This window comes from Myotis yumanensis, unplaced genomic scaffold (genome assembly GCF_028538775.1).
Source record: "Myotis yumanensis isolate MYYU_CA2020_CCGP unplaced genomic scaffold, mMyoYum1.0.hap1 SCAF_1, whole genome shotgun sequence".
Classification (NCBI taxonomy): domain Eukaryota; kingdom Metazoa; phylum Chordata; class Mammalia; order Chiroptera; family Vespertilionidae; genus Myotis; species Myotis yumanensis.
The window spans coordinates 101,933,280-101,943,989 of NW_027223752.1; the positions used below are offsets into that span (position 1 = coordinate 101,933,280).

General features: G+C 42.3%; 1 pseudogene; it reads left to right on the forward strand.

The window, feature by feature from the left end:
- Positions 1-7,483: 7,483 nt before the first annotated feature.
- LOC139004579 (leukotriene A-4 hydrolase-like) lies at positions 7,484-9,277 on the forward strand (annotated as a pseudogene).
- The last annotated feature ends 1,433 nt before the right edge of the window (positions 9,278-10,710 follow it).

A 10,710-nucleotide genomic window follows, 5' to 3' on the forward strand; every position in this document is an offset into this window, starting at 1 on the left:
TCACATCTCTATTCTGCTAATAATCAGAGCCTACTTGTGCCTACCTAGTTTTTTATTTCCATTGTTGTGTTGTTTGGTTCAAAAAGTTTTACTGCTTCTTTATTTAATACTAGAGGCCCGGTGCACAAAAATTTGTGCACTCGGGGGTGGGGGGGTCCCCCAGCCCGGCCTGTGCCCTCTCGCAGTCTGGGACCCCTCGGGAGATAACAACCTGCTGGCTTAGGCCTGCTCCCGGGTGGCAGAGGGCAGGCCCAAACCCTAGGTGCAGCCCTTAGTCAGGCTCAGAGCATGGCCAATTGGGGAGTTGCGGCACCGCCCCGTCATGCACAGAGCAGGGCAGATCGGGAGGTTGCGATGCCACCCTCAGTCACGCTCAGGGTAGGGCTGATTGGGGGGTTGGGGCACCGCCCCCTGTCACACTCAAGGCAGGGTCGATGGGGAGGTGGTAGCGCCACCCCCTGTCACTCACAGAGCAGGGCCGATCAGGGGGTTGGGGCACTGCCCCCTGTCACTCACAGAGCAGGGCCAATCAGGGGGTTGGGGCTCCGTACCCTGTCACACACAGAGCAGGGTCGATCAGGGGGTTGGGTAGCTCCCCCCTGTCACTCACAGAGCAGGGCCGATAGGGGAGCTGGGGCACCGCCCCCTGTCACACACAGAGCAGGGCGGATCAGGGGGTTGGGGCGCTGCACCCTGTCACACTCAGGGCAGGGCCAATGGGGAGGTTATGGCTCTACCCTGTCACATACAAAACAAGGCCCATGGGGGGAGGGGGGGGGTTGGGGCTCCGCACCCTGTCACACCTGCTCTGTGAGTGACAGGGGGCAGGGCCGATCAGGGGGTTGGTGCGCCGCACCCTGTCAAACACAGAGCCGCAGGGCAATCAGGGGATTGGGGAGCTCCCCCCTATCAGGCACAGAGCAGGGCTTATCAGGGGGTTTGGGTGCTGCCCCCTGTCACACTGATCCCGGTGCCAGGAGCCTCGCTGCTCCGCTGATCCCTGTGCTGGGAGGCATATTACCCTTTTACTATATAGGATAGAGGCCTGGTGCATGGGTAGGGGCTGGCTGGTTTGCCCTGAAGGGTGTCCTGGATCAGGGTGGGGTTCCCCACTGGGGTGCCTGGCCAGTCTGGGTGAGGGGCTGAGGGCTGTTTTCCGGAAGCGGGTGACTGAAGCTCCCAACCGCTCCTTTTTTTCTTTCTTTCTTTTTTTTTTATTCTGGGCCAGCTTTAGCTCTGAGGCCTCGCTGCTGAAAACATCGATACAATGTTGTGGTCCGACTGGCTGAAGCCTGGCTGAATGAAAGCCGGTTTCTGGGGTTTTGTTTAGCTTCTTATTTGCAACATAGTACATAGTTGCTTAGAGTTGCAGCTGAGCGGCCGGCAGCGGCAGGCGGGGAACATTGGAGTTCGCCGTCACTGGAGCAAGCAAGCCTCCCTGCTCGCTTCAGTGCATGGCTGCTGGCTGCCATCTTGGCTGACAGTTAATTTGCATAAGGATATGCTGATTAGCCAATGGGAAGGGTAGTGGTCATACGCTAATTACCATGTTTCTCTTTTATTAGTGCAGATATTTTTATTGATTTCAGGGAGGAAGGGAGAGGGAGAGAGAGACAGAAACATCAACGATGAGAGAGAATCATTGATTAGCTGCCTCCTGTACATACCCCCTACTGTGGATGGAGCCCATAACCCAGGCATATGCCCTAAACAGGGAATTGAATAGTGACCTTCTGGTTCATAGGTCAATGTTCAACCATTGAGCCATCCTGGTTGGGCGCTATCTGCTTCTTTATATTACTTTTTATCTGAGATTGTTTGTTTTTCCATTCAAAAATGTTTGTTATTTCTTGCTAGAGCATTTTAAAAAGCTGTTTTAACGTCTTTGTCAAATAATTTCAAGACCCATTACATTTCAGCACTGGAATCTCTTCAGTGACGTTTTGAGTTGAATTTTCCTAATTAATAAACTGAATAAATTTTTATTATATTCTGGACATATTGAATATTATACTGAGACTTTGAGTCTTATTTAAAACACTAGTTACCTGGTGCATGGTTTCAAGCATATTGAAAGTAAATTAATTAGAAGGTGGCCAGTGGGGCAGGACTGGCGAGACGGGCCGGATATGCCCTGGAGCCAACCTCCCATGGTCCCTCACCAGCTGGCTGCACCTGGGAGTGAGTGGGGTCCCTCCAGCAGGTGGGGTTCTTCAGCCTGGCCTGTGGGGACCCGGCCAAACCAGCAGTCTGACATCCCCCGCGGGGTCCCGGAGTGCAAGAGGGCACTCTGTAAAGTTGCTGTTGCTTGGCAGCTCCTGTGTTGAGCGTCTGCCCCGTGGTGGTCATTGCACATCATAGCTACCGGTCAGATGGTCTCTTAGGCTTTTAGATAGATGATAGATAGATAGATAGATAGATAGATAGATAGATAGATACATAGATAGATACATAGATAGATATGAAGAATGTTGATATTTTGTTTTAGCAATGAGCCTATCTAAGTTCAGGAAAAAGTTCCAACTCCCTTTCTGATAACTATGGTTCTTAATATCAGTTCAGTTGTCAGAGCCTATTTGTACCTATCCAGTGTATGTACCACCCAATGGCCAATCTTATACTGAGCAATGATGTATCTCTTTGTTCATCTCTTACCATTTTTGGTTTTTAAAGTAGGATCAGAGCCAATTATGTGAGCGTGGGGGTTACCCAGGAATTCATAAACAAATGTATAGTGTAATTTCGCTGAGCTCCTCCCTCTTGGTATTCTGCCTAGTACTTTCTAATTCCCCATAGATCCTCTTCTCAGTCCTCCAGCCAGAAAGTTAAGGCTATAGTTACCCTGATATGTTGTGCACGTTTATAACTGATTCATGTCCATGGTCAAATGGTGGGAGAACCCAGGGAGAAAAAGCAACAATGTCAGTTGGCCCTGATATCTTGCTATCTCCACCAAAGAGAGAGGATGTTTTCTCTCCCTGAGTTTTTCCTGCTATTGCTGTTATGGGTACCAGAAAAGGTGTTACTGGACAGTCCCCTGAGTTGAAGGGAGAGGGATGTCTACAGGTTTTAAATTCTTTTGTGGGATATCTTGCTACAGACTAGATCTAAAGGTCTCCCTTTTACTTTTTATGGCTTTCCCAGAATTTATGAGAAGCATTTGACAATTTTATCTTGACAAGCCATGAGTGGCTGGCTTCTCTGTTTAAGGAGTGAATAATCAATTAGCTGGGGATTTTGAGATGGCAGTGTATTAAATGGAAGCTACACTGACATTCTCCCAGGATAAAATATGAATTACAACTAAAATATAAGAAAATCATCCTGAACAACCAACTGAAGACCAGCTGGAGAGAACCTACATAACTAAGGACATAAAGAGGAGGCTATATCAAGATTGGTAGGAACTGTGAAGGTGCAAGAGGACTGGCAAGGCTCCCACTGGCAGCAACTGAAGTTCCAGAGGGATATCTCAGCTGCAGGAGGTTCTCTCTGGGTGATCCGGGGTCTAACCACCAAACTGGGATCCCCAACACAGAGAACTAGAACTGGGAAAGGTGCCCACATAACATCTGGCTGTGAAAAGCAGCAGGGTTTCTGTCCGCCAGAGAGAGATTTCTGGAAATGCAGAGTGGACTGGAACTGTGTGAGGAGAATCCAGGGTTAGTGGCTCTGGGGATAGAGCTCAGAGGACAGCCACATAGATCCCTGTGCTGATTCATTCTCCCATACTGCCAAGGACATCTTTCTCAGGCAGACCTTTACAATCCAGGCAGCTTTAGCCTGAGTGGGAAGCAATTGCCCCTACACATTGGAAAACCTCCCACCACACCCTGAGGAATTTATGCCCTGCTGTGGTCTACAGTCTGAGACTCATTAAGTGACTGAGAATAACAGTCAGCCTGCAGGCAGAGGTGGATCTCTGGGTGCATTGAGTCTTTTCTGATTTGCTCTGGTCCCTGGGCTAGTAAAAGCAGACTTTGGTGTGCACCTTGGTCCTCTCCAAATGCACCCAGCCTTAGCTGAGGGAGACACAGCTGTGGTTCGCTGATAGCTCCAAACAGGCTACACTGAGCCAGTCAAAAACAGTGTCTGACATTGGCCTTCACCAGAGACCTTCCAAAAAGACTGGAAGTCATAGCAGATCTACCCCATACATAGAAACAAACCCAAAACAGGCAGCCAGAATGAAGAAACAAAGAAACAAGCCCCAAATGAAAGAACCTAAGAATTATCTAGAAGAAAACCTAAATGAAATGGAGATAAAGAATTTATCAAATGTAGAGTTTGGAGTAATGATTATAAGGATGCTTAACAGCATGAAAAAAAAGACATAGAAACCATGAAAAACAATCAGATGGAAATGAAGAATGACATAACAGAAATAAAGAATACAGTGGAAGGAATAAATAGCAGACTAGAGGAAGCCAAGGATATGATCAGTAAATTAGAAAAAAAATCACTCAGGACCAAAAAGAAAAAACAATTAAAAAACAGGACACTAAGGGAACTGTGGGAGAACATGAAACATAACAACGTCCACATCATAGGAATGCCAGAAGGGGAAGAAAGTGAGCAAAGGCTAAAGAACCTGTCTGAAGAAAAAATGGCAGAATACTTCCCTAACTTGGTGAAGGAAAAAGTCACACAAGTTCACAAATCACAGAATGTCCCAAGCAAGAAGAGCCCAAAGAGGCCCAAGCCTAGACACGTCAAAATTAAAATGCCAAAAATTAAAGGCAAAGAGAGAATTTTAAAAGGCAGCAAAAAAAAAAAGCAATTTGTTACTTAAAAAGGAGCTCCCATAAGGCTGTCAGCTGATTTCTCAATAGAAACTCTGCAGTTATTAGGGAAGTCATGAAGTATTCAAGGTAATGAAAAGCAAGTTTCTGAAACCAAAACTACTCTATCCAATAAAGCTATTTTTCAAAATAAATGGTGAAATAAAGAGCTTCCTGAACAAAAATAAAAAGCTAAAGGAGTTTATTACCACCAAACTAGTATTGTAAGAAATGTTAAAGTGACTGCTGTAATAATAAAAAGAGGCCCAGCTGGTGTGGCTTAGTGGTTGAACATATAGTTTTTTCTTGCTGCCCCAAAATATTCAAACATATAGAGGTTACATAGCATGTTCTTAAACAATGAATGGGTTACCAATGAGATAAAGGAAGAAATTGAAAAAATTCCTTGAAACAAATGAATATGAATACACAACAATCCCAAATCCATGGGACATAGCGAAAACAGTTCTGAGAGGGAAGTTCATAGTATTATGGGGCCACCTCAAGAAACAAGAAAAATCTTTAATAAATCATCTAACCCTACAACTGAAACAGAAAGAGAACAACAAGAAAAGTCCAGAGTAAGTAGAAGGAAGGAAATAATAAAGATCGGAGCAGAACTAAATGGCATTGAAACTAAAATAATAATAATAATAATAATAATAATAATAATAAATACAAAAGATCAATGAAACCAAGAGCTGGTTCTTTGAAAAGGTAAACAAGATTGATGAACTGCTAGCTAGACTCACCAAGATACAAAGAAAGAGGACCCAAATAAATAGAATCAGAAACAAAAGAGGTGAAGTAACAACTGACATCACAGAAATACACTGGATTGTAAGAATATTCCTAGAAACATACAATCTTTCAAAACTGAATCTGGGAGATTCAGAAAATCTGAATAGACCAATAAAACTAATGAAATTGAAACAGTAATAATAATTTTAAAACAACACAGCAAATAAAAGCCCTGGTCCAGATGGCTGCTCAGGGAAGTTTTAACAAACATTCAAAGAAGAACTAACACCTACTCTCCTCAAACTAGTCCAAAAAATTCAAAAGCAAGGAAGACTTGCAAATTTGTTTTATGAGGCCAGCATTATCCTAATTGCAAAACTAGATAAAGACACTACAAAGAAAGAAAATTACAGGCCAATATCCCTGATAATCACAGAAACTAAAATCCTCAAGAAAATATTATCAAATCGGATCCAGCAATATATTAAAAAGATCATACACCATGATCAAGTGGGATTTATTCCAGGCATGCAAGGCTGATACAACATTCACAAATCAATAAATGTGATACATCACAAAAACTAATTGAAATACAAAATCATATAACCATATCAATAGATGCAGAAAAGCGTTTGACAAAATACAGCACCCATTTTTGATAAAAACTCCCAGCGAAGTTGTAATAGAGGGATCATACCTCAACATTATAAAAGTTATATATCACAAACCTGCCAACATCAGACTCAAATGGACAAAAACTAAAAGCTTTTCCCTTAATAACAGGAAAAAGACAGGAATGTCCACTTTCACCACTGTTATTCAACATAGTACTGGAAGTCCTAGCCACAGCAATCAGACAAGAAGAAAACATAAAAGGCATTCAAATCGGAAAGGAGGAAGTAAAACTGTCATTATTTGCAGATAGCATGATATTATACATAGAAAACCCTAAAGACTCCACTACTATAAAAACTACTATATTTAATAAATGAAGTTAGCAATGTAGCAGAATAAAATATTAACATCCAGAAATCAATGGCATTTTTATACACCAATAATGAACTCTCAGAAAAAGAAACTAAATAATAATAATAATAATAATAATCCAGACCATTGCAACACATCACCAAAAATAATATTCTTTGGAATATACTTATCCAAGGAGATAAAATACCTGTTGTCACAAAACCACAGGATGCTGAAAAAAGAAATAGATGGAGATTCAAAAAAATGGAAGAATACATTGTGTTCTTGGATTAGAAGATTTAACATCATTAAAATGTCCATACTACCCAAAACAATCTATAGATTCAATGCAATCCCTATTAAAATACCAGCAGCATATTTCATAGACCTAGAACAAATACTCCAAAAACGTATATGTAACCAAAAAAGACCTCGAATAGCTGCAGCAATGATGAAAAAGAAAAACGAAGTAGGAGGAATCCCCATACCAGATATCAAATTATACTAAAAAGCTAAGGTAATAAAAACAACCTGGTACTGGCCCAAGAACAGGCATATAGATCAATGAAACAGAACAGAGAACCCAGAAATCCTCCCAAACCATTATATTCAATTAATATTTGACAAAGGAGGCAAGAGCATACAATGGAGTAAAGACAGTCTCTTCAATAAATGGTGTTGGAAAAATTGAACAAGTATATGCAAAAAAAGTGAAACTGGACCGCCAACTTACACCATACACAAGAATAAACTCAAATGTTAGTCATGAAAACATAAAATCCTAGAGGAAACCACAGGTAGCAAAATCTCAGACAACTCTCATAGCAATATATTTGTCAATACATCTCCTAGGGCAAGGGAAAAAATCAAACTAAAAAGCTTCTGCACAGCAAAAGCTTCTGCACAGAAAAAGAAATCATCAACAGCTCAGTCAAGCTGTCTAGCCGTGTGAGTGTCGGGGTGCCTATAGGGGTGCAGCGGGACTCCCCAGAGCCATGCCAGAGGTGGTGGATACGTGCTCCTTGGCCACTCCAGCGTCCGTCTGCCAGACCAAGCATCTCCATCTGCGCTGCAGCACCGACTTCACTCTCGGCGCTGACTGGGACCACCGCGCTCACAGTCCAGTCTCAGGAGGACAATCTGCGCAGCCTGATTTTGGATACAAAGGATCTTAAAATAGAAAAAGTGGTCATCAATGGACAAAAAGTCAAATATGCTCTTGGAGAAAGACAAAGTTACAACGGATCACCAATGGAAATCTCTCTTCCCATTGCTCTGAGCAAAAATCAAGAAGTCGTTATAGAAATTTCTTTTGAAACATCGCCAAAATCTTCTGCCCTGCAGTGGCTCACTCCTGAGCAAACTTCCCGGAAGGAGCACCCATATCTCTTTAGTCAGTGCCAGGCCATCCACTGCCAACCTGTTCTTCCTTGCCAGGACACACCTTCTTGAAATTAACCTACAGTGCAGAGGTGTCTGTCCCTAAAGAACTGGTAGCACTTATGAGTGCCATTCGGGATGGAGAAGCACCGGACCCAGAAGATCCGAGCAGGAAAATACACAGATTCAGCCAAAAAGTCCCGATTCCCTGCTACTTGATTGCTTTAGTTGTTGGAGCTTTAGAAAGCAGGCAAATTGGCCCGAGAACATTGGTATGGTCTGAGAAAGAGCAGGTGGAAAAGTCAGCTTAAGAATTTTCTGAGACTGAATCTATGCTTAAAATTGCAGAAGATCTGGGACGCCCATACATATGGGGGCAGTATGACCTATTGGTCATGCCACCATCCCTCCCTTATGGCGACATGAAAAATCCTTGCCTCACTTTTGTAACTCCTACTCTGCTGGCAGGTGACAAGTCACTCTCCAATGTTATTGCACATGAAATATCTCATAGTTGGACAGGAAATCTAGTGACCAACAAAACTTGGGATCACTTTTGGTTAAATGAAGGACATACTCCGTACTTGGAATGCCACATTTGCGGACAGTTGTTTGGTGAAAAGTTCAGACATTTTCATGCTCTGGGAGGATGGGGAGAACTATAGAATTCAATAAAGACTTTTGGGGATACACAAACTTTCACCAAACTTGTGGTCGATCTGGAGAATGTAGACCCTGATATCGCATATTCTTCAGTTCCCTGTGAAAGGGGCTTTACTTTACTCTTTTATCTTGAGCAGCTTCTTGGAGGACCAGAGGTTTTCCTAGGATTCCTGAAGGCTTATGTTGAGAAATTTTCCTACCAGAGCATAACCACTGATGACTGGAAGGACTTCCTGTATTCTCACTTTAAAGATAAGGTTGATATTCTCAATCAAGTCGACTGGAACACCTGGCTCTACTCTCCTGGACTGCCTCCTGTAAAACCCAATTATGATATGACCCTGACAAATGCTTGTATTGCCTTAAGTCAAAGATGTATTACTGCCAAAGAAGATGATTTAAGTTCATTCAACTCAGCAGACATGAAAGATCTCTCTTCTCATCAGTTGAATGAGTTTTTAGCACAGATGCTTCAGAAAGCACCTCTTCCATGGGGGCACATAAAGCGAATGCGAGGGGTGTACAACTTAAATGCCATTAACAATTCTGAAATACGATTCAGATGGTTGCAACTCTGCATTTAATCGAAATGGGAGGAAGCAATTCCTTTGGCTCTAAAAATGGTGACTGAACAAGGAAGAATGAAGTTCACATGATCCTTATTCAAGGACCTGGCTGCCTTTGACAAGTCCCATGATCAAGCCATCCATACCTACCAAGAGCACAAAGCAAGTATGCACCCTGTGACTGCCATGCGGGTGGGCAAGGATTTAAACGTGGATTAAGGACCTGTTTGATGGTCATGTCAACCGCTTCTCTTTTTTAAATTGAATTCAGAAAGAAATATGAAACTTCAGCTCATATTGTAACAAAAAAAGAAAAGAAATCATCAACAAATTGAAAGGGGATACCACTGTGTGGAAGAACATATTTGCCAATAATACATCTAATAAGGTGCATATAAATATATAAATATATAAAGAACTCATACAACTTAACAAAATGAAGACAAACAATCCAATTGAAAAATGGGCAAAGGACCTAAATAGACACTTCTCCAAAAATGATATACAGATGGCCAAGAGATACAATAAAAAATGCTCAAAGTCACTGATCATCAAAGAGATGAAAATCAAAATGTCAATGAGATATTGCCTCACACCTGTCAGAATGGCTACTATCAAATCAACAAATGACAAGTGCTGGCAAGGATGTGAAGAAAAGGGAACCATAATGCTGGTGGGAATGCAGACTGGTACAGCCCCACTGTGGAAAACAGTATGGAGTTTCTTCAAACAATTAAAAAATGGAATTCCCATTTGACCCAGTCATCCCACTTCTAGAAATATATCCTAAGATTTCTAAAACACCAATCAGAAAGAATAGATGAACCTCTATGTTCATAGCAGTGCTATTTACAATAGCTAAGTTCTGGAAACAGCCAAAGTGCCCATCAGTAGATGAGTAGGTAAAAAAGCTGTGGGACATTTACACCATGGAATACTATGCAGCTATAAAAAAGAAGGATCTGCCCTAACCGGTTTGGCTCAGTGGATGGAACATTGGCCTGTGGACTTAAGGGTTCTAGGTTCGATTCCGGTCAAGGGCATGTACCTTGGTTGTGGGCACATACCCTGTGGGGAGTGTGCAGGAGGCAGCTGATCGATGTTTCTCTCTCATCGATGTTTCTAGCTCTCTATCCCTCTCCCTTCCTCTCTGTAAAAAATAAATAAAATATATTTTAAAAAATAAAATAAAAAAGAAGGATCTCTTACCCTTTGGGAGAGCATGCAGGGACCTGGGGAGTATTATGCTAAGTGAAATAAGCCAGTCAGAGAAAGACAAGTATCAAGTGATCTCATTTATGTGTAGAATCTAATGAACAAACTAAACTGATGCCCAAAATAGATGCAGAGACATTGAAGCATGCAACAGACTGATGAATTTCAGAGGGAAAGTGTGGGGAGGAGGAAGAGATTAACCAAAGAACTTATATGCATAACCCATGGACAGAAAATTGTGTGCTGAAGGCCTGAGGAGGGGGCAGGAGCAAGTTAAAGGGGGCAAGTGGGGGAAAAGGGGTGTCATCTATAATACCTTCAAACAATAAAGTTAAATAAAAATAAAATGAAAAAAATAAATTTAAAAAGCAGTTGGCTGAGATCTTTACTTCCATGTT